Genomic DNA, 22,299 nt, shown 5'->3' with positions numbered 1-22,299 from the left:
GTCAATTTGGCCATGTGAGGGCTTATTATTTGTGGGACGAGTTGTACTTTTGAACGACGTCATTGCTTTTACCATGTTGTGTACTAGAAAACAGGAAAAAAATTCCAAGTGCGTTGAAATTGCAAAAAAAAGTGCAATCCCACACTTGTTTTTTGCTTGGCTTTTTTGCTAGCTTCACTAAATGCTAAAACTGACCTGTCATTATGATTCTTCAGGTCAGTACGAGTTCATAGACACCTAACATGACTAGGTTATTTTTTATCTAAGTGGTGAAAAAAAATTCCAAACTTTGCTAAAAAAAAAGAATTGCGCCATTTTCCGATACTCGTAGCGTCTCCATTTTTCATGATCTGGGGTCGAATGAGGGCTTATTTTTTGCGTACCGAGCTGGCGTTTTTAATGATAGCATTTTGGTGCAGATCTGTTCTTTTGATCGCCCGTTATTGCATTTTAATGCAATGTCGCGGTGACCAAAAAAACGTAATTCTGGCGTTTCTAATTTTTTTCTCGCTACGCCGTTTAGCGATCAGGTTAATGCTTTTTTTTATTGATAGATCGGGCGATTCTGAACACAGCGATACCAAATATGTGTAGGTTTGATTTTTTTATTGATTTATTTTGATTGGGGCGAAAGGGAGGTGATTTAAACTTTTATATTTTTTTTATTTTTTTCACATTTTTTTTCCTTTTTTTTTTCCTTTTGCCATGCTTCAATAGCCTCCATAGGAGGCTAGAAGCAGGCACAGCGCGATCAGCTCTGCTACATAGCAGCGATCTGATGTTCGCTGCTATGTAGCAGAATTGCAGGTGTGCTGTGAGCGCCGACCACAGGGTGGCGCTCACAGCTGCCGGGGATCAGTAACCATAGAGGTCTCAAGGACCTCTATGGTTACTATTCTGAAGCATCGCCGACCTCCGATCATGTGACGGGGGTCGTCGATGCGATCATTTCCGGCCGCCCGGCCGGAAGCGGTAGTTAAATGCCGCTGTCTGCGTTTGACAGCGGCATTTAACTAGTTAATAGGCGCGGGCAGATCGCGATTCTGCCCGCGCCTATTACAGGCACATGTCAGCTGTTCAAAACAGCTGACATGTCCCGGCTTTGATGCGGGCTCACCGCCGGAGCCCACATCAAAGCGGGGCTTCAGACCTCGGACGTACTATCCTGTCCGAGGTCAGAAAGGGGTTAAAGGTATAAATTTGCAGGACAGGAAGTTAATACTATCATTTTACAAAGAGTTAGTGTGACCTTACCTGTAATGTGCTGTTTAGCTCTGGGCATCAGTTCATAGAAAGGATGCCTCAGAGTTGGGGAAGAAGAGCTACCAAACTTAAAAATGGGCTTAGAGGATCTTGGTTAAGAGGAAATATTAAAAGAATCACATTTACTTAGTCTTGAGGAAAACTGTTTAAAGGGTGACAGGCAGAGCTGTACATAGAAATCATATGGCTCCATTGAAGATTTCCTAAATGCCCCCCACCCAAAAAAAAGCAATATTTGGCAGAGTCACAGAAGATCATACAGTGGCATGTAAATGTTTGGGCACCCCTGGTCAAAATGACTGTTATTGTGAACAGTTAAGCAAGTTGAAGATTAAAGGGAACCTGTCACCCCCAAAATCAAAGGTGAGCTAAGCCCACCAGCATCAGGGGCTTATCTACAGAATTCGGGAATGCTGTAGATAATCCCCCAATGTATCCTGAAAGATGAGAAAAAGAGGTTAGATTATACTCACCCAGGGGAGGTCCCGCTGTGGTGAGCGACGCGGTCCGGTCCGGGGCCTCCTATCTTCTTATGATGACATCCTCTTCTTGTCTTCACGCTGCGGCTCCGGCGCACGCGTACTTTGTCTGCCCTGTTGAGGGCAGAGCAAAGTATTGCAGTGCGCAGGTGCCGGGAAAGGTCAGAGAGACCCGGCGCCTGCGCACTGCAGAACTTTGCTCTGCCCTTAACAGGGCAGACAAAGTACACCTGCGCCGGAGCCGCAGCGTGAAGACAAGAAGAGGACATCATCGTAAGGTAACGATGAGAGGCCTCTGACCAGACCGCGACGCCCATCGGACCGGACCGGTGACTACCTCTTGAAGCTCATCAAGAGAATGCCAAGAGTGTGCAAAGCAGTCATCAAAGCAAAAGGTGGCTACTTTGAAGAACCTAGAATATAAGACATATTTTCAGTTGTTTCACACTTTTTTGTTAAGTATATAATTCCACATGTGTTAATTCATAGTTTTGATGCCTTCAGTGTGAATGTACAATTTTCATAGTCATGAAAATACAGACAAATCTTTAAATGAGAAGGTGTGTCCAAACTTTTGGTCTGTACTGTGTGTATATATATATATATATATATATATATATATATATATATATATATATATATATATATATTGTAGCATGGCTAAAGGGTGTGTAGTCGACGGGAGGTATGTGCCACATAAGTGCCTTGTTGCTGTAATGTAGCCCGGAGTATTTCTTTGTTGTATATAACCATGTATATATGTGTGTTCCAGGACCTGTGGTGATGTCAGACCACATGGCTAATCATGTGATGGGTTACTGGGTGTGGTTAGCTCTATATAAGACAGGCAAATGCTTAACACAAGAGATATGTGTGGAGCTGCTTGCCTCCAGAGTGTGTTAAGGTTCTAGGTCTGAGCCTGAAAGACTGGACACTTTGTTTTTCCTTTTCCTGAACTAAAGGCTATTAGTTTGCTGTTATTTTGCCACTTGGTTTATGATGTAATAAACCTATGAACTTTTAAAGGAACGTGCCTCCTGAAGTGTCAGCCATCGCACCTGAGTCAGTGAAATCCCTACAATTGGTGGAGAATGCGGGCAGCGTTCCCAGCGGAGACGAAGAGTCTGTTATTGGATGTCCTGGGTCAAGTCTGTTGTAAGCCAGCAAGCATTGCCGGGGAAAATGGAGGACCTGGTGAAACACTTGGTCCAGTTGCAGTCACAGCAGGAGCTACGGCAGCAAGAGACCAACAGGCTGTTGATGCAGCAGATGCAACAGAACCAGCAGGAGCAACGGCAGCAGATGCAGCTTCTGGCAACCGCCATCCAGGGCAAGACGAGTGCCCCAACCCCAGGTTTGGCTGATGACACCCACGTCCGGAAGACGGTAAGATGCGCATTGCAGAAAATGACACCCGGGGATGATGTTGAGGCCTTCCTGACGGTGTTTGAGAGGGTCGCTGAGAGGGAAAAACTCCCGCCAGAGCAGTGGGCAGAGGTACTAGCGCCATACCTGATGGGAGAACCCCAGAAGGCGTACTATGATTTGACCTTGCAGGATGCCAAAGAGTATCACAAATTGAAAGTCGAGATTCTCGCATGTTTGGGGGTGACACTGACTGTCAGGACACAGCGAGTTCACAGCTGGGCCTATCACCGGGACAAACCACCTCGCTCTCAAATGTTTGATCTGTTGCACCTGGTCCAGAAATGGCTGCAGCCAGAGTCGTGTACACCTGCACAGATGGTGGAACGGGTGATGATGGATCGGTTTGTGCATTCCCTCCCGAGGTCCATACAGACTTGGGTTGCCCAGGGTGATCCCCAGAATGCCGACGAGCTGATCGGACTGGTTGAGAGATACCAAGGGTTGGAAGGCTCCTCCGGGAGGCAACCCATGCCGTACTGGGGGTCCCAGAAGGGAGCTGAGTCCCAAAAAGGGGTGGCGCGTCCAAGGTCACAAAGGGCGGGGGAGGTGGTGCCCAAGGTCCCTACGAGTGATATTATTTGTTGGAGGTGCCACGGGCCAGGACATATAGCTGCCCGTTGTTCCCAGACCACTGAGCAGATGGACTGCAGCATGGGACGCCGTTGTTCATACTATGCGTATCCGGCCTGCAGTGTAAACTCTCCGCCCAACGAGGGACCTCAAGCGTGCCCCGTAAAGGTGAACGGTCGAGCAGTAACGGCACTGTTACACTCGGGGAGCCTAGTGACCCTGGTGAGGGCCACTTTTCCTCTCCACCTGCTCCCGGGAAAGAAGGTTGGAGTGCGGTGCATACATGGTGATGCAAAGGACTACCCTTTGGCCAGGGTGGACATTGAAACGGCATGTGGCACTGAGTCCCACATAGCCGGCGTCGTGCAGGACTTGTTGCACCCTATAATTATTGGCCGGGATTTCTGTTTGTTTTGGGATTTGTGGGGAAAAGGTTCTGAGCTCCCTAGCAAGAGTAGGGAACCAATGAACCCTGGAAGGGTGTCGCCACACCCGGAGACAGACAGGTTTCCTTTTTGTGTTCTGGTTGAGGATGAGGAGGAAGTGTCCCCTGCATCTGACATTCTGGAGTTAGAGGTAACCGGTGAAAATTTTGGGACTGCCCAACATAGGGACCCCACTCTGAGGGAAGCCTTTAATAATGTCACAGTTATTGACGGGGTGGTACAGGAGCCGGGGGCAGACACAAGATTTCCCCATTTTCTGATGAGTGGGGAGTTGTTGTACCGGGTCACGAAAATGAGGGAGGAGTTGGTAGAGCAGTTGGTAGTGCCGGGTCCATATAGACGGAAGGTGTTGGACATGACCCATTCACACATCTTGGGTGGACACCTAGGGGTGGAAAAAACACAGGAACGGGTTGTGCAGAGGTTCTATTGGCCTAGGTGTCACCGGGAAATAGTGAACTACTGCAGGTCCTGCCCTACATGTCAGCTAACTGCTCCCACTCCTCATTTCCAGAACCCCCTTGTGCCCCTGCCCATTATTGAGGTGCCGTTCGAGAGAATTGCCATGGACTTGGTCGGTCCCTTAGTTAAATCAGCCCGGGGCCATCAGTATATATTAGTCATCCTGGACTATGCCACACGCTATCCTGAGGCAATTCCTCTGAGAAATTCTTCCTCAAAGAGTATAGCCCGCGAGTTGGTCCATGTCTTTTCCCGGACAGGTCTGCCGAAGGAGATCCTGACTGACCAGGGGACACCTTTCATGAGCAAAGTGATGAGGGAGTTGTGCAAAGCCCTGAAAATCTCCCAGTTGAGGACCTCGGTGTACCATCCCCAGTCAGATGGCCTTGTTGAGAGATTTAACAAGACATTGAAGAGCATGCTGAGAAAAGCTATAGAGAAAGATGGTAGAGACTGGGATTGTCTCTTACCCTACCTGATGTTTTCCATTCGTGAAGTTCCACAGGCCTCCACAGGATTCTCACTGTTTGAGCTTCTATATGGCCGACATCCGCGAGGACTCCTGGATATAGCCAAGGAAACCTGGGAAACCAAAGTCACGCCCCACAGAAGCATCATTGAGCATGTGGCTCTGATGCAGCAGAGGATTGCAAAGGTGATGCCTATTGTGAAAGAACACCTCCTCCAGGCACAAGAAGCCCAGGCCAGAGTCTACAACCGGACTGCAAGAGTGAGGCAGTTCAATCCGGGAGACCGAGTTCTTGTGTTAGTTCCGACGGTGGAGAGCAAGTTCTTGGCCAAATGGCAAGGGCCATATGAGGTTGTCGAGAAACTTGGTGAAGTAAATTATAAAATTCACCAACCAGGAAGACGGAAACCATTCCAAGTATACCATGTCAACCTCATCAAGCCATGGCAAGATAGAGAGCCGACAGTAACTCCATCATTGTTAGGCAACCCAGAAGGTGAGGTTGGAGCGGTTACTATAGCGGAGATGCTATCGAAGACCCAGAAACAGCAGTGCCGGGAGTTACTCCAGAAAAACAGGGACCTGTTTTCAGATTTGCCAGGACACACGAAGGTCATAGAACATGAGGTCCTAACAGAGCCACATGTGCGGGTGAACGGGAAGCCCTATCGTATTCCTGAGGCTCGTCGAGAAGTTATCTCCAAGGAAGTGGAGCGTATGTTGAAGCTTGGAGTCATTGAGGAATCCAAGAGCAGTTGGTCGAGCCCAATTGTCCTGGTCCCAAAACCTAATGGAGAGTGGAGGTTTTGCAACGACTATCGGAAGTTGAATGAGGTCTCCAAGTTTGACGCTTATCCCATGCCCCGCGTTGATGAGCTCATCGAAAGGCTTGGGCACGCCAGATATATATCCACCTTGGATTTGACAAAGGGGTATTGGCAGATCCCCATGGCACAGGAAGCCAAGGAGAAGACGGCCTTTTCGACACCTGATGGATGCTTCCAGTATGTCCGGATGCCGTTTGGCCTACAGGGAGCTCCGGCGACCTTCCAGAGGGCTATGGATAGAGTCCTTGCACCCCATAAGGCCTACGCTGCTGCGTACCTAGATGATATCGTCATCTTTAGCCCGGACTGGGAGAGTCATCTGGAGAAAGTCCAAGCGGTGTTTGATGCTCTAAGAGAGGCGGGGTTTACAATAAACCCGAAGAAGTGTGCCTTGGGTAAGGAAGAAGCTAAATACCTAGGCTATATAGTGGGTCGTGGAGAAATAAAGCCCCAAATCAGGAAAGTGGAGGCAATCCAAACATGGCCGAAACCACTCTCCAAAAAGCAAGTTAAAGCCTTTCTGGGAATCGTGGGATATTACAGGAGGTTCATCCCGAACTTCGCCACAGTGGCTGCGCCTCTGACTGATCTGCTAAAGGGGACAAAATCGGTGATGGTCAATTGGTCCAAAGAGACAGAGTCAGCCTTCCAAGAGTTGAAAGGGGCTCTATGTAAGCAGCCCGTTCTGATGGTCCCAGACTTTAATAAAGAATTTATTCTCCAGACAGATGTCTCAGATGTTGGGGTAGGAGCAGTCCTTTCCCAAGAGCTACATGGGGAGGAGCATCCTGTTCTCTATCTGAGTAGAAAGCTGTCCTCATCTGAGAAGAACTACTCAGTCGTGGAAAAAGAGTGTTTGGCCATAAAGTGGGTGGTGGACACGTTACGGTACTATCTGCTGGGTCGTAAATTCAGATTGATATCTGACCATGCCCCACTAAGATGGATGAGGGAAACAAAGGGTAGAAATGCTAGGGTCACCCGTTGGTTCTTAGCCCTGCAGGACTTCAGTTTCCATGTGGAACATAGGGCCGGAAAGCTGCACGGTAATGCGGATGCCCTATCAAGAATCCCTTGTTTAGTGGGGAAAAGTGCCAAGCCCCATGGCTTTAGGCAGAGGGGGGAGGTATGTAGCATGGCTAAAGGGTGTGTAGTCGACGGGAGGTATGTGCCACATAAGTGCCTTGTTGCTGTAATGTAGCCCGGAGTATTTCTTTGTTGTATATAACCATGTATATATGTGTGTTCCAGGACCTGTGGTGATGTCAGACCACATGGCTAATCATGTGATGGGTTACTGGGTGTGGTTAGCTCTATATAAGACAGGCAAATGCTTAACACAAGAGATATGTGTGGAGCTGCTTGCCTCCAGAGTGTGTTAAGGTTCTAGGTCTGAGCCTGAAAGACTGGACACTTTGTTTTTCCTTTTCCTGAACTAAAGGCTATTAGTTTGCTGTTATTTTGCCACTTGGTTTATGATGTAATAAACCTATGAACTTTTAAAGGAACGTGCCTCCTGAAGTGTCAGCCATCGCACCTGAGTGAGTGAAATCCCTACAATATACACAGTTATATGAAAAAGTTTGGGCACCCCTATTAATCTTAACCTTAATGTTTTATAAAAATTGTTTTTTTTTTTGCAACAGCTATTTCAGTTTCATACATCTAATAAATGTTGGACATAGTAATGTTTCTGCCTGGAAATGAGGTTTATTGTACTAACAGAAAATGTGCAATCTGCATTCAAACAAAATCTGACAGGTGCATAAGTTTGGGCACCTCACCAGAAAAGTGACATTAATATTTAGTAGATCCTCCTTTTGCAAAAATAACAGCCTCTAGTAGCTTTTAATGAGTTCCTGGATCCTGGATGAAGATATTTTTGACAATTCCTCTTTACAAAACAATTCCAGTTCAGTTAAGCTTGATGGTCGTCGAGCATGGACAGCCCTCTTCAAATGATCCCACAGATGTTCAATGATATTCAGGTCTGGGGACTGGGATGGCCATTCCAGAACAGTGTAATTGTTCCTCTGCATGAATGCCTGAGTAGATTAGGAGCGGTGTTTTGGATCATTGTCTTGCTGAAAGATCCATCCCCTGTGTAACTTCAACTTTGTCACTGATTCATGAACATTATTGTCAAGAATCTGCTGATACTGAGAGGAATCCATGCGTCCCTCAGCTTTAACAAGATTCCCGGTGCCGGCATTGGCCACACAGCCCCAAAGCATGATGGAACCTCCACCAAATTTTACTGTGGGTAGCAAGTGTTTTTCTTGGAATGCTGTGTTTTTTTGCCGCCATGCATAACGCCTTTTTGTATGACCAAACAACTCAATCTTGGTTTCATCAGTCCACAGGACCTTCTTCCAAAAAGAAATTGGCTTCTCCAAATGTGCTTTTGCATACCTCAGCCAACTCTGTTTGTGGCGTGCTTGCAGAAACGGCTTCTTTCGTATCACTCTCCCATACAGCTTCTCCTTGTGCAAAGTGCGTTGTATAGTTGACCAATGCACAGTGACACCATCTGCAGCAAGTTGATGCTGCAGCTCTCTGGAGGTGGTCTGAGGATTGTCCTTGACTGATCTCACCATTCTTCTTCTCTGCCTTTCTGATGTTTTTCTTGGCCTGCCACTTCTGGCCTTAACAAGAACTGTACCTGTGTTCTTCCATTTCCTTACTATGTTCCTCACAGTGGAAATTGACAGGTTAAATCTCTGAGACAGCTTTTTGTATCCTTCCCCTGAACAACTATGTTGAATAATCTTTGTTTTCAGATCATTTGACAGTTGTTTTGAGGAGCCCATGATGCCACTCTTCAGAGGAGATTCAAACAGGAGAACAACTTGCAAGTGGCCACTTTAAGTAGCTTTTCTCATGATTGCATACACCTGGCTATGAAGTTCAAAGCTCAATGAGGTTACAAAACCAAAAAAAGTGCTTTAGTAAGTCAGTAAAAAGTAGGTAGGAGTATTTAAAACAAGAAAATGATAAGGGTGCCCATACTTATGCACCTGTCAAATTTTGTTTGAATGCAGATTGCACATTTTCTGTTAGTACAATAAACCTCATTTCAAGGCAGAAACATTACTGTGTCCAACAGTTATTAGATATATGAAACTGAAATAGCTGTTGCAAAAAAAAACAATTTTTATAAAACAGTAAGCTTAAGATTAATAGGGGTGCCCAAACTTTTTCATATAACTGTATACACATATACACAGTATATTTATATATATATATATATATATATATATATATATATATATATATATATACATATATATAAATATATATACACATATACATTGATGAATATGATTAAATTGGACCCATCACCTGAAAACCTTCATGAAGCACAAGGAAACTGAAAGACTGAAATATAAGACTTTTCTCAACTATATTTAACTAGAAAAGCTAAAAAAAAACCCTTGTCTAATTTAGTGAAAATGGCTTTGGTCCTTTAAGAAAGGGAGACTGAAGAACACTCCAGTGGCACTCTTCTGTTATGGACCTGGTGGTTAGGAGCACCCGGAATGACCTGATGAGTAAACTCAAAATCGGAACTAGCTCTGGGAAGTGGAAACTCTGCTGACCGCAAACCCTACTCCTATCACACATACTAGAAATAGCCGTGGAGCGTACCTAACTCTCCCTATACGCCTCTTCACAGCCTAAGAACTAACTACACCTAAAGATAGAAATAGAAGCCTTACCTTGCCTCAGAGAAATTCCCCAAAGGTAAAGGCAGACCCCCACATATATTGACTGTGAGTTAAGAGGAAAGTCACAAACACAGGAATGAAACAGGTTTTAGCAAAGGAGGCCAGACTTCACTAAATAGTCAGAGGATAGAAAAGGTGTTATGACCCCAATGGCGAGGGTCTCAGAGGAACGTGGAAGTCTGCAGAGTACAAAAATCCAGCTCATAGGGCAGTGGTAACTGGGTTGACCATATATCTACTCCTAACGCCAACACTAGAAGTAGCCGGGGATCATTCCTACGTTGATTCTAGATGACACGCGCCAGCCGGAGAATCTAGCTACCCCTAGTAGAGGAAAACAAAGACCTTTCTTGCCTCCAGAGAAGGGGACCCCAAAGCTGGATAGAAGCCCCCCACAAATAATGACGGTTAGGTAAGAGGAAATGACAAACACAGAAATGAACCAGGTTTAGCACAGAGAGGCCCGCTTACTGATAGCAGAATAAAGAAAGGTAACTTATATGGTCAACAAAAACCCTATCAAAATCCACACTGGAAATTCAAGAACCCCCGAACCGTCTAACGGTCCGGGGGGAGAACACCAGCCCCCTAGAGCTTCCAGCAAAGGTCAGGATATAGATTTGGAACAAGCTGGACAAAAATACAAAACCAAAACAAATAGCAAAAAGCAAAAGGCAGACTTAGCTGATATAACTGGAACCAGGATCAGTAGACAAGAGCACAGCAGACTAGCTCTGATAACTACGTTGCCAGGCATTGAACTGAAGGTCCAGGGAGCTTATATAGCAACACCCCTAACTAACGACCCAGGTGCGGATAAAAGGAATGACAGAAAAAACCAGAGTCAAAAAACTAGTAACCACTAGAGGGAGCAAAAAGCAAATTCACAACAGTACCCCCCCCTTAGTGAGGGGTCACCGAACCCTCACCACGACCACCAGGGCGATCAGGATGAGCGGCATGAAAGGCACGAACTAAATCGGCCGCATGAACATCAGAGGCGACCACCCAGGAATTATCCTCCTGACCATAGCCCTTCCACTTGACCAGGTACTGAAGCCTCCGCCTGGAGAGGCGAGAATCCAAGATCTTCTCCACCACGTACTCCAACTCGCCCTCAACCAACACCGGAGCAGGAGGCTCAGCAGAAGGAACTACAGGCACAATGTACCGCCGCAACAAGGACCTATGAAATACATTGTGAATAGCAAACGACACAGGAAGATCCAGACGAAAAGACACAGGATTAAGGATTTCCAATATCTTGTAAGGCCCAATAAAACGAGGTTTAAATTTGGGAGAGGAGACCTTCATAGGAACAAAGCGGGAAGAAAGCCATACCAAATCCCCAACGCGTAGTCGGGGACCCACACCGCGGCGGCGGTTGGCAAAGCGCTGAGCCTTCTCCTGTGACAACTTCAAGTTGTCCACCACATGATTCCAGATCTGCTGCAACCTATCCACCACAGAATCCACCCCAGGACAGTCAGAAGGCTCCACATGACCCGAAGAAAAGCGAGGATGGAAACCAGAGTTGCAGAAAAAAGGCGAAACCAAGGTGGCGGAACTAGCCCGATTATTAAGGGCAAACTCAGCCAACGGCAAGAATGTCACCCAATCGTCCTGATCAGCAGAGACAAAACACCTCAAATAAGCCTCCAAAGTCTGATTGGTTCGCTCCGTCTGTCCATTAGTCTGAGGATGGAAAGCAGACGAAAACGACAAATCAATGCCCATCCTACTACAAAAGGATCGCCAGAACCTGGAAACGAACTGGGATCCTCTGTCTGACACAATATTCTCAGGGATGCCGTGCAAACGAACCACGTTCTGGAAAAACACAGGAACCAGATCGGAAGAGGAAGGCAGCTTAGGCAAAGGAACCAAATGGACCATCTTGGAGAAGCGATCACATATCACCCAGATAACGGACATGCCCTGAGATAGCGGAAGATCAGAAATGAAATCCATGGAGATATGTGTCCAAGGTCTCTTCGGGACAGGCAAGGGCAAGAGCAAACCGCTGGCACGAGAACAGCAAGGCTTAGCTCGAGCACAAGTCCCACAGGACTGCACAAATGACCGCACATCCCTTGACAAGGAAGGCCACCAAAAGGACCTGGCCACCAGATCTCTGGTGCCAAAAATTCCCGGGTGACCTGCCAACACCGAGGAATGAACCTCGGAAATGACTCTGCTGGTCCAGTTATCCGGGACAAACAGTCTGTCAGGTGGACAAGACTCAGGCCTATCAGCCTGAAATCTCTGCAACACACATCGCAGATCCGGAGAAATAGCTGACAAGATAACTCCATCTTTAAGAATACCAACAGGATCAGCGACTCCAGGAGCATCAGGCACAAAGCTCCTAGAAAGAGCATCGGCCTTCACATTCTTTGAACCTGGTAAATACGAGACAACAAAATCAAAGCGGGAGAAAAACAATGACCAGCGGGCCTGTCTCGGATTAAGGCGTTTAGCAGACTCGAGATACATCAGATTTTTGTGATCAGTCAAGACCACCACACGATGCTTAGCACCCTCGAGCCAATGACGCCACTCCTCAAATGCCCATTTCATGGCCAACAACTCCCGATTGCCCACATCATAATTTCGCTCGGCAGGCGAAAACTTCCTAGAGAAAAAGGCACAAGGTTTCATAACAGAGCAACCAGGGCCTCTCTGCGACAAAACAGCCCCTGCCCCAATCTCCGAAGCATCCACCTCAACCTGAAAGGGAAGTGAGACGTCAGGCTGGCACAAAACAGGCGCCGAAGTAAACCAGCGTTTCAACTCCTGGAAAGCCTCCACGGCAGCAGGAGCCCAGTTAGCTACATCGGAGCCCTTCTTGGTCATATCCGTCAAAGGTTTCACAATGCTAGAAAAATTAGCGATAAAACGACGGTAGAAGTTAGCGAAGCCCAAGAACTTCTGAAGACTCTTAACTGACGAGGGCTGAGTCCAATCAAGAATAGCTCGGACCTTGACTGGGTCCATCTCCACAGCAGAAGGGGAAAAAATGAACCCCAAAAAGGGAACCTTCTGTACACCAAAGAGACACTTTGAGCCCTTGACAAACAAAGAATTTTCACGCAAAATTTTAAAGACCAACCTGACCTGCTCCACATGCGAATCCCAATTATCAGAAAAAACCAAAATATCATCCAGATAAACAATCAAAAATTTATCCAGATACTTCCGGAAAATGTCATGCATAAAGGACTGAAAAACTGAAGGCGCATTGGAGAGCCCAAAAGGCATCACCAAGTACTCAAAATGACCTTCGGGCGTATTGAATGCGGTTTTCCATTCATCACCTTGCTTAATGCGCACAAGGTTGTACGCACCACGAAGGTCTATCTTGGTGAACCACTTGGCACCCTTAATCCGGGCAAACAAGTCAGACAACAGCGGTAAAGGATACTGAAATTTGACAGTAATCTTATTTAAAAGCCGATAATCAATACAAGGTCTCAAAGATCCGTCCTTTTTTGCCACAAAAAAGAATCCCGCACCAAGAGGGGAAGAAGACGGACGAATATGTCCTTTCTCCAGAGACTCCTTGATATATGAACGCATAGCGGTATGTTCAGGTACCGACAGATTAAACAGTCTTCCCTTAGGAAATTTACTGCCTGGGATCAAATCTATAGCACAGTCACAGTCCCTATGAGGAGGCAGTGCACTGGACTCAGACTCACTGAAGACATCCTGATAATCAGACAAATACTCCGGAACTTCCGAAGGCGTAGAAGAAACAATAGACACAGGCAGGGAATCCCCATGAATACCACGACAGCCCCAACTTGAGACTGACATAGCCTTCCAGTCCAGGACTGGATTATGGGTCTGTAACCATGGCAGCCCTAAAACAACCAAATCATGCATTTTATGTAAAACCAGGAAACGTATCACCTCGCGGTGTTCAGGAGTCATGCACATGGTAACCTGTGTCCAATACTGCGGTTTATTTGCTGCCAATGGTGTAGCATCAATACCCCTAAGAGGAATAGGATTTTCTAATGGTTCAAGAGTAAAACCACAGCGCTTAGCAAATGAGAGATCCATGAGACTCAGGGCAGCACCTGAATCTACAAACGCCATGACAGGATAAGATGACAGTGAGCAAATCAAAGTTACAGACAGAATAAATTTAGGTTGCAAATTACCAACGGTGACAGGACTAACAACCTTAGCTATACGTTTAGAGCATGCTGAGATAACATGTGTAGAATCACCACAGTAGTAGCACAAGCCATTCCGGCGTCTATGAATTTTCCGCTCATTTCTAGTCAGGATTCTATCACATTGCATTAAATCAGGTGTCTGTTCAGACAACACCATGAGGGAATTTGCGGTTTTTCTTTCACATTGCACCGAATTAGGTGTCTGTTCAGACAACACCATGAGGGAATTTGCGGTTTTGCGCTCCCGCAACCGCCGGTCAATTTGAATAGCCAGTGCCATAGTATCATTCAGACCTGTGGGAATGGGAAAACCCACCATAACATTCTTAATGGCTTCAGAAAGGCCATTTCTAAAATTAGCGGCCAGTGCACACTCGTTCCAATGTGTCAGCACGGACCATTTCCGAAATTTTTGGCAATACACTTCAGCCTCGTCCTGCCCCTGAGACATAGCCAGCAAGGCCTTTTCTGCCTGAATCTCAAGATTGGGTTCCTCATAAAGTAAACCGAGCGCCAGAAAAAACGCATCAAGATCAGCCAATGCCGGATCTCCTGGCGCCAGCGAAAAAGCCCAATCCTGAGGGTCGCCCCGTAAGAACGAAATAACAATTTTTACTTGCTGAGCAGAATCTCCAGATGAACAGGGTCTCAGGGACAAAAACAATTTACAATTATTCACGAAATTCCTAAACTTAAACCTGTCTCCGGAAAACAGTTCAGGAATCGGTATTTTAGGTTCTGACCTAGGATTTCTGATAACATAGTCTTGTATGCCCTGCACACGAGTAGCCAGCTGGTCCACACTTGTAATCAAGGTCTGGACATTCATGTCTGCAGCAAGCACAGCCACTCTGAGGTAAAGGGGAAGAAGAAAAAAAAAAAACTCAGAATCTTCTTTCTTATAATCCCTCTTCTGCAATGCATTAAACATTTAATACTGGCCTGGCAAACTGTTATGACCCCAATGGCGAGGGTCTCAGAGGAACGTGGAAGTCTGCAGAGTACAAAAATCCAGCTCATAGGGCAGTGGTAACTGGGTTGACCATATATCTACTCCTAACGCCAACACTAGAAGTAGCCGGGGATCATTCCTACGTTGATTCTAGATGACACGCGCCAGCCGGAGAATCTAGCTACCCCTAGTAGAGGAAAACAAAGACCTTTCTTGCCTCCAGAGAAGGGGACCCCAAAGCTGGATAGAAGCCCCCCACAAATAATGACGGTTAGGTAAGAGGAAATGACAAACACAGAAATGAACCAGGTTTAGCACAGAGAGGCCCGCTTACTGATAGCAGAATAAAGAAAGGTAACTTATATGGTCAACAAAAACCCTATCAAAATCCACACTGGAAATTCAAGAACCCCCGAACCGTCTAACGGTCCGGGGGGAGAACACCAGCCCCCTAGAGCTTCCAGCAAAGGTCAGGATATAGATTTGGAACAAGCTGGACAAAAATACAAAACCAAAACAAATAGCAAAAAGCAAAAGGCAGACTTAGCTGATATAACTGGAACCAGGATCAGTAGACAAGAGCACAGCAGACTAGCTCTGATAACTACGTTGCCAGGCATTGAACTGAAGGTCCAGGGAGCTTATATAGCAACACCCCTAACTAACAACCCAGGTGCGGATAAAAGGAATGACAGAAAAAACCAGAGTCAAAAAACTAGTAACCACTAGAGGGAGCAAAAAGCAAATTCACAACAAAAAGGGAACTATGCGGTCAGCACAAAAGACTACAAAAAACCACGCAGAGTAAGCAAAAAGACTCCCCACACCGACTCACGGTGTGGAGGTGCCACTCTGCACCCCCAGAGCTTCCAGCTAGCAAGGGAATATCATGATAGCAAGCTGGACTAGAAATTAGCAGTACTAAGAAATATATTCAGGAAGCAGTAACAACAAATGAACTAGCAAAGACTTAGCTTCTGCTGGAGTAGACAGGTCCTCAGAGAAGTCCAAGAGAGATCTGAACCAATACTGAACATTGACAGCTGGCATGAAGTAACGATCTGAGTGGAGTTAAATAGGGAAGCCAGCAAGCAATAAACGAGAGCAGCTGACAAAGCCAACCTCAGTGACCAGCAGTTCCGCTCAAAGCCACCAGAGGGAGTCCAAGAGCAGAACTAACCAAAGTACCATTCATGACCACAGGAGGGAGTCCGAGAACGGAATTCACAACACTCTTCACTGTATCACTATTTTGACAGCTGTGTAAGACTTCCTACTTCACAGATGATAGATACCACTGTGGATAATACTTAGTCTGCAATTTGGAAACACAGAGACATCTGTGTTGGTGTCTTCACACTGGATTCAGCTATAAATGTAAGATGGAATTCCTCAGGCCCGGATTTAGGGGGCCCAAGGGGCTCGGGCCCTGGGCCACCCACAAAGCGGGGGCCTCCCCCCAATATAGGGATAAATATCTCAAAACATGTAAAATATACATCTCTTTGCTGTGAACCATTTCTAATGTTAAGGAACATTTAACAAAATAGAAACTATTGAAAGTGTAGGGACCTGGCTATGGTCCTACATCTCAGCGGCTGGCGCAGAGCAGCAGAGTCATGGCACCTGACCTGCGTCAGCATCCACTGACCTGGCTAGCCTAGACAGACTTCCTTTGTACCCTCCCTATACCTAATGCTTAGCTTATGGCATGCGGCAGCCTTCTCCGATCCCAACAGAAGCTTCTAGGCGCTACCTATTCAGCAACACTGAAACTGATCTAAACACTGCTGTGGTGTCATTGACCAGCTTAAAAAACTATGTCACATCTAAGCGTGACTCCTTCAAAATTTATGAGAAGCAAGGCGAAGAGCTGTCTGGTTCATCTGAGTATGTTCAGACGATAACGGCGAAACGTGTGTCTCAATCCATTGGATTATGGCCATACGGAAGAAGTACAACTCAGCCCTTCTGAAAAATACAGAACAGAAACTTTCTTGCCTATCATTGATCAGTTTATGGCTTCTCTTGACCAACGTCTTCAAGCATATAAAGATATATCAAGCAAATTTTGCTTTTTTAGCCATCTGATAGAACTGTCTTCAGACGAGTTTAAGGCCACAGCAGAACAACTTGTCAGGTCTTATTCAGATGACTTGGATATTACATTTATCGATGAACTGTGTCAGTTTGTAACATTTGCCAATTTATTCACAGACGAGCAGCCAAAAGATATTAGCACTGAACATTTCATGTGCAAGCTTATCACGGAAAAGGGTGTGCAGGACACTTTCCCAAATATTGAGATAGCTCTAAGGATATATCTAACTTTGATGGTAACAAACTGCAGTGGTGAGTAGGGTTGAGCGAAACGGGTCGGCCATTTTCAGAAGTCGCCGACTTTTGGCAAAGTCGGGTTTCATGAAACCCGACCCGACCCCTGTGTGGGGTCGGCCATGAGGTCGGCGATCTTCTGAATCTGGTATCGGAATTCCGATACCGAGTTCCGATATGTTTGCGATATCGGGAATCGGTATCGGAATCCATATTTAAGTGTAAAATAAAGAATCAAAATAAAAAATATTGATATACTCACCCTCGGACATGCCCTGGTACTAACCGGCAGCCTTCCTTCCTAAGAATGAGCGCGTGAATGACCTGCGGTGACGTCGCGGCTTGTGATTGGTCGCGTGAGCGGTCACATGGGCGGTCACGCGACCAATCACAAGCCGCGACGTCATCTAAGGTCCTTCACGCGCTCATTCTTAGGAAGGAAGGCTGCCGGAAAGAAGCAGGGCGCGTCCGAGGGTGAGTATATTCCTATTAGTTTCCTCTCCTTCAGACCCTGGGAACCATAGTATCCCATTGCACTGCATTGGGTTTCGTGTTTCGGCCGACCCCGACCCCGACTTTTTTATAGGATCGGCCGATTTCACTCGACCCGACTTTTGAGAAAGTCGGGTTTCGTGAAACCCGACCTGATCCTATAAAAATAAAAGTCGCTCAACCCTAGTAGTGAGCGTTCCTTCTCAAAACTCAAATTAGTTGAAAACCGATTAAGGACATCCATGAAGTAGGAACGACTTGTAAATTTGGCTATCATGAGCATCGAGTCAGATATACTGCATGAATTGGACTTTAGTGACATCATTAGTGATTTTGCAGCACGAAAATCAAGGAAAGTGCCTGGATTGTAAAAAATGAATGATTTTACCTGAATTACTCTGCGCAAATGATTTTTGTAAATAAACTTGCGTTCTTTTCATTTTGTGTTTTTGCATTACATATTGCAACACCTTGAAAAATGGACTTCCCTCCAAAATGGGCCCCGGGCCACCCACCTCTTGAATCCGGCCCTGGAATTCCTTTCTATTATGCAGCAGCCGCAGGAACAGAGGAGCAGGCTAGAAAGGGCAGCAGTGGTAAACTTTTCCACAATGTGTTGTGGTTGTTGACTTCTACGTACAATATATGGTGGTAGACCCAGATGAATTCCAACCCTATACTTTTCTAGAAAGTTAACCCTTCACATGCAGCTATGTCCTCCTCAGGTAGATTAAGCTTTTATAAGCAACTAAATCCGCCTCTTGCAGATTAACCCTTTTTATGCAGCGGTATTCTTTCCTAATATCTGGCCTGCATAAATTAATTCACCATGTTTGTGATTCAGTTTTCGTGAATTTAAGATAAAGATTAGTAAACTGAATTTCAAATTATATTCAACAGAACAGCAACTTTGTAAAATAGCAAAACTGCCCAATTCCCCACAGATCTGAGCAAAAGAGTCCAACTTCCATTCAGAAGCCTTATATTATATTATCATCCCGCTCTATCACAATTAGTATCTTCCAGAGAAAGGAATCTCTCCAGATCTTGATCTCACTCTGACAAACTGAAAGTAAATTTAGAATTCCGGCAATACTGATTTTCTAATGACATATATGAGAAGTCTTATCATTTCATCTACTATCTCTTTTTCTATTTGTTTGGGTTTTTTTCCACACAACTAATAGGCCCCTAAAAAGCAATCTTGCGTGACAGATTTAAACATAAAATTAATAGATGAATTTAAAAGAAAAATTAATAAGAGAGTAACTCAGATTTTTCAACTTTTCGTATTAAAAAGAATCTATCACATGGAACGAAAATACAGTCTGATCTACAGGCAGGCATGTTATATTGCAAATGATAAACAGATTAAATGTTTAGTTTTGAGGGAAAATATTCAGTATAACTTGTATTTTATTTATTGAATCTCTGCTTATTTTGGACTTAATAGTCACGAGGGCGGTCCTAAACAGAGGTTGACAGTGTTCTCTGTATCAGTGTGAATACCGAGATAGCTGTCTGTCACAGACTAGAATTGCTCATTTGGTGCTTAAACCCCGGACTGAGCCGGGATTTCAATGAATAAGATGCAAAGTATACTGAATATTTTCTCACAAACAATGTATCAGTTTCTTCAGCTCTTTCTGCTCTATAAGGGTGTGTTTCCACAGTCAGTAAATGCTGCAGGTTGGATGCTGCGTTCATCCGCAGCGTCAAACCCCCAGCGGCCAGATGTTACAGCATAGTGGATGGGATTTGAAGAAATCCCATCTCCACTATGCATGTCGGAACGCCTCTGGCTTCACTGTGCAGACGGACATGCGGCGCGTCTTTCAAGACCGCAGCATGGCAATTTAAATTTCCTGTCCAATGTAATGGGAGCGGTGATTCCGCACAGTTCAGTGAACACATGCAGAATCACCTGTGTTCAAAAGCCAGCAGCGTTTTAGACGCAGTGGACATGTGCTGCGTCCAAAGCGCTGCCGGTTCCTGACCGTGGAAACATACCCTAAGGCTATGTGCACACGTTGCGGATTTTGCTGTGGATCCACAGCTGCGGGTCCGCAGCAGTTTTCCATGAGTTTACAGTACCATGTAAACCTATGGAAAAACAAAATCCGCAGTGCACATGCTGTGGAAAAAACCCAGCAGAAACGCTGCGTTGTTTATTCCGCAGCATGTCAATTCTTTGTGCGGATTCCGCAGCGGTTTACACCTGCTCCATAATAGGAATCCGCAGGCGTAAAACCGCAGGTGGAATCTGCACAAAATCTGCATAAAATCCACGGTAAATCCGCAGGTAAAACGCAGTGCCTTTTACCTGCGGATTTCTCAAATCCGCTGTGGAAAAATCCGCAGACCTCAAAAATACGTGTGCACATAGCCTTAATGCTCTAAATACATTCCACAGCATCTACAGATAACAGATCCCTTTTGTAATAATTTTATGGGTACTACGGAATCTGATAGCATGGGATAAAGCCAGTCTGAGAGCAAAGTTGCAGCAAAAGATGTATTTACTCAAAAACAGAAATGTAAACAGAACTAACAGATATTTCTGCAATTGAAACGAGGTCCTCAGCTCTATATAGAAAATAGCCAATAGAATAGCGAACAAAACATAGTACAGATATTCCTGCAATAGTAACGAGGTCCTCAGCTCTATATAGAAAATCACAGCAAACAGAGTAGCGGGGCACAACCACTAATGTGAACCAGTCGAGCAAGGCAATGATGTGGAAGCAAACAAGACACTTAAACGAGTACTTAAATGATGAAGTCCAGCAAAACTTGCTCACACGTGCGCACAGTACTTGTTAGTAGGAGTTCAATAGTTCACAGATGGTGCGTTATGTGATTGATGTCCTGGTGTTTGTGCAAAGAGGCACAACACTGGGAAAAGTCTTGTAAACAAAGGAGATCCTTCCACTGGTGTGCTGCCCGTCACAGCAGTTCCTGAGGAGAGAGGTAACTGAATGGAGTGAGGCAGACCACCGAGTAGTGAGCAGCAGAAGCAGGGAGTTAACCAGCAAACAGGCAGATGCTCAGGAGCCAGTAGCACAAAATACTCAGGCACAGGTGTACACAAGACCCGTACTTAAATAATGAGGACAGACAGGAAGTTCCATGACAGGGCGAGATCCAAGACTCCATCTTGGATCAGGGCAAACAGACACCAGGAAAGTCCAGAATCCTTACACCTTTTCTGTAAGTAAAAGTTAATCTTTGGACTGTGCTTGGACCTAAAAATTACATACTAAGTATGGTTTTACATCACACAATAGGAACCCCCAGACAAATTTTATAGTCATGTGCTTAACTACTGGTAATTTGCTGTAAAATGAAAATAAAACATTATGCACCATGTACATTTTCATGTCACAATGCATAATTGCAGACAAAGCATACAATGTTTATTGTGTGAATTCCAGAAACTTAGGGAACTGTACAAGAACATCATAATAACAACTAACTACATTTTCCTGTTTGTCTTCAACCAATTATGGCAAGTACTTGCAAATGTAGTTTTGGCATCTTTTCTGGCAAAAATGCACATCATTATGGTATCGCAATAATATCTACTATTTTAGCATTTAGTAAGGTAACACCATGTAGTGCCTAAAAGAAAACATGGTCTCTTTGAAAGGTTCTGCTTAGTGATCTAGGATCTGTTGAGGTCTCGCATTGAAAAACGTTGTAATAAATAAGTAAAACTTGCTATTGGCTAACCTCAATTCTAAAAATGCAATTGTATTAAAATGTCAATGTTAGTCGTTCATAGGTACTGTACTTATGAAGAGCATTGCTACCATTGCCAAATAGATAAATTCTTGAGGTTTTAAAGATACGTTAGCAAAAATATTTACTTACACGTTTTTCTTTTGTCCTTCGGGAGCTCTGGGCTATGTGTCTTTTCAGTTACTTATTTCCTTGGCCTTATGTTGAGCAAAGAAGAACACATATCAAATAGCACCAAAGTCCAAAGCTGTGTCAGCGATCGGGAAGAACCCTTAGTGATTCCCTGTATTGGGTCACTTTGTTTAATAAAGTAATATATTGTCACTAAGCCGTCATTCCAACTACAGGGGCCACATTCTCTATAACTGACATCATCTGTCAATGAATGTCATATATTATCTAGATGGTTTTAATTATTTAGTTTATTATCTAGAACTACTAATGATTAAAATTGCTTATCAACCACTCTTACAGCAGCAATTTCTTGTGACTGTTCTACGCAACCAATATCTCAGATAACAGCCTCTTCTGCATGTACTCTACTCTTTCTTGTGAATTATAAAACCACACCCCAGTTGATCATTGATCTTATTTTCAAATTGTTGTCCATAAACGTCCAGATAAAGCTTGCTTAATAATTTTCTTTTTCTACAGATATACTATAGCCATTAACAATCCAATGGCACTGTATGTTGGTACCTAAAGAGATCACATCTACTGTAGAATTGACATCACCAGTATGTTTCAGTAGTCAATAAAATATATTCAACTTTAAAATATCTCATATTAAAGAGATATTGCATGAGCTCTGGATATGCCATACATTTATGATAGATGCCAATCCAGGAGGTGGGACTAGGAAGCCATATCTATCATTTATACATGGGCATAACTTGTGGGTTTGCAATACATGTATGATAA

The 22,299-nt window shown here is 44.8% G+C and overlaps 1 protein-coding gene across 1 annotated transcript in view; it reads right to left on the bottom strand.

Annotated features, from left to right (window-relative positions):
- The window catches only part of SLC28A2 (solute carrier family 28 member 2), a 144,856-nt gene extending 123,108 nt beyond the window's left edge, over positions 1–21,748 (bottom strand). The window contains exon 1 of the mRNA XM_077264218.1: positions 21,511–21,748. The gene's annotated coding sequence lies outside the window, so the exon portion shown is untranslated. The remainder of the gene's footprint in view (positions 1–21,510) is intronic.
- Positions 21,749–22,299: the final 551 nt, after the last annotated feature.

This window comes from Ranitomeya variabilis, chromosome 5 (genome assembly GCF_051348905.1).
Source record: "Ranitomeya variabilis isolate aRanVar5 chromosome 5, aRanVar5.hap1, whole genome shotgun sequence".
Lineage (NCBI taxonomy): Eukaryota > Metazoa > Chordata > Amphibia > Anura > Dendrobatidae > Ranitomeya > Ranitomeya variabilis.
This window is presented reverse-complemented; position numbering and strand designations above follow the sequence as displayed.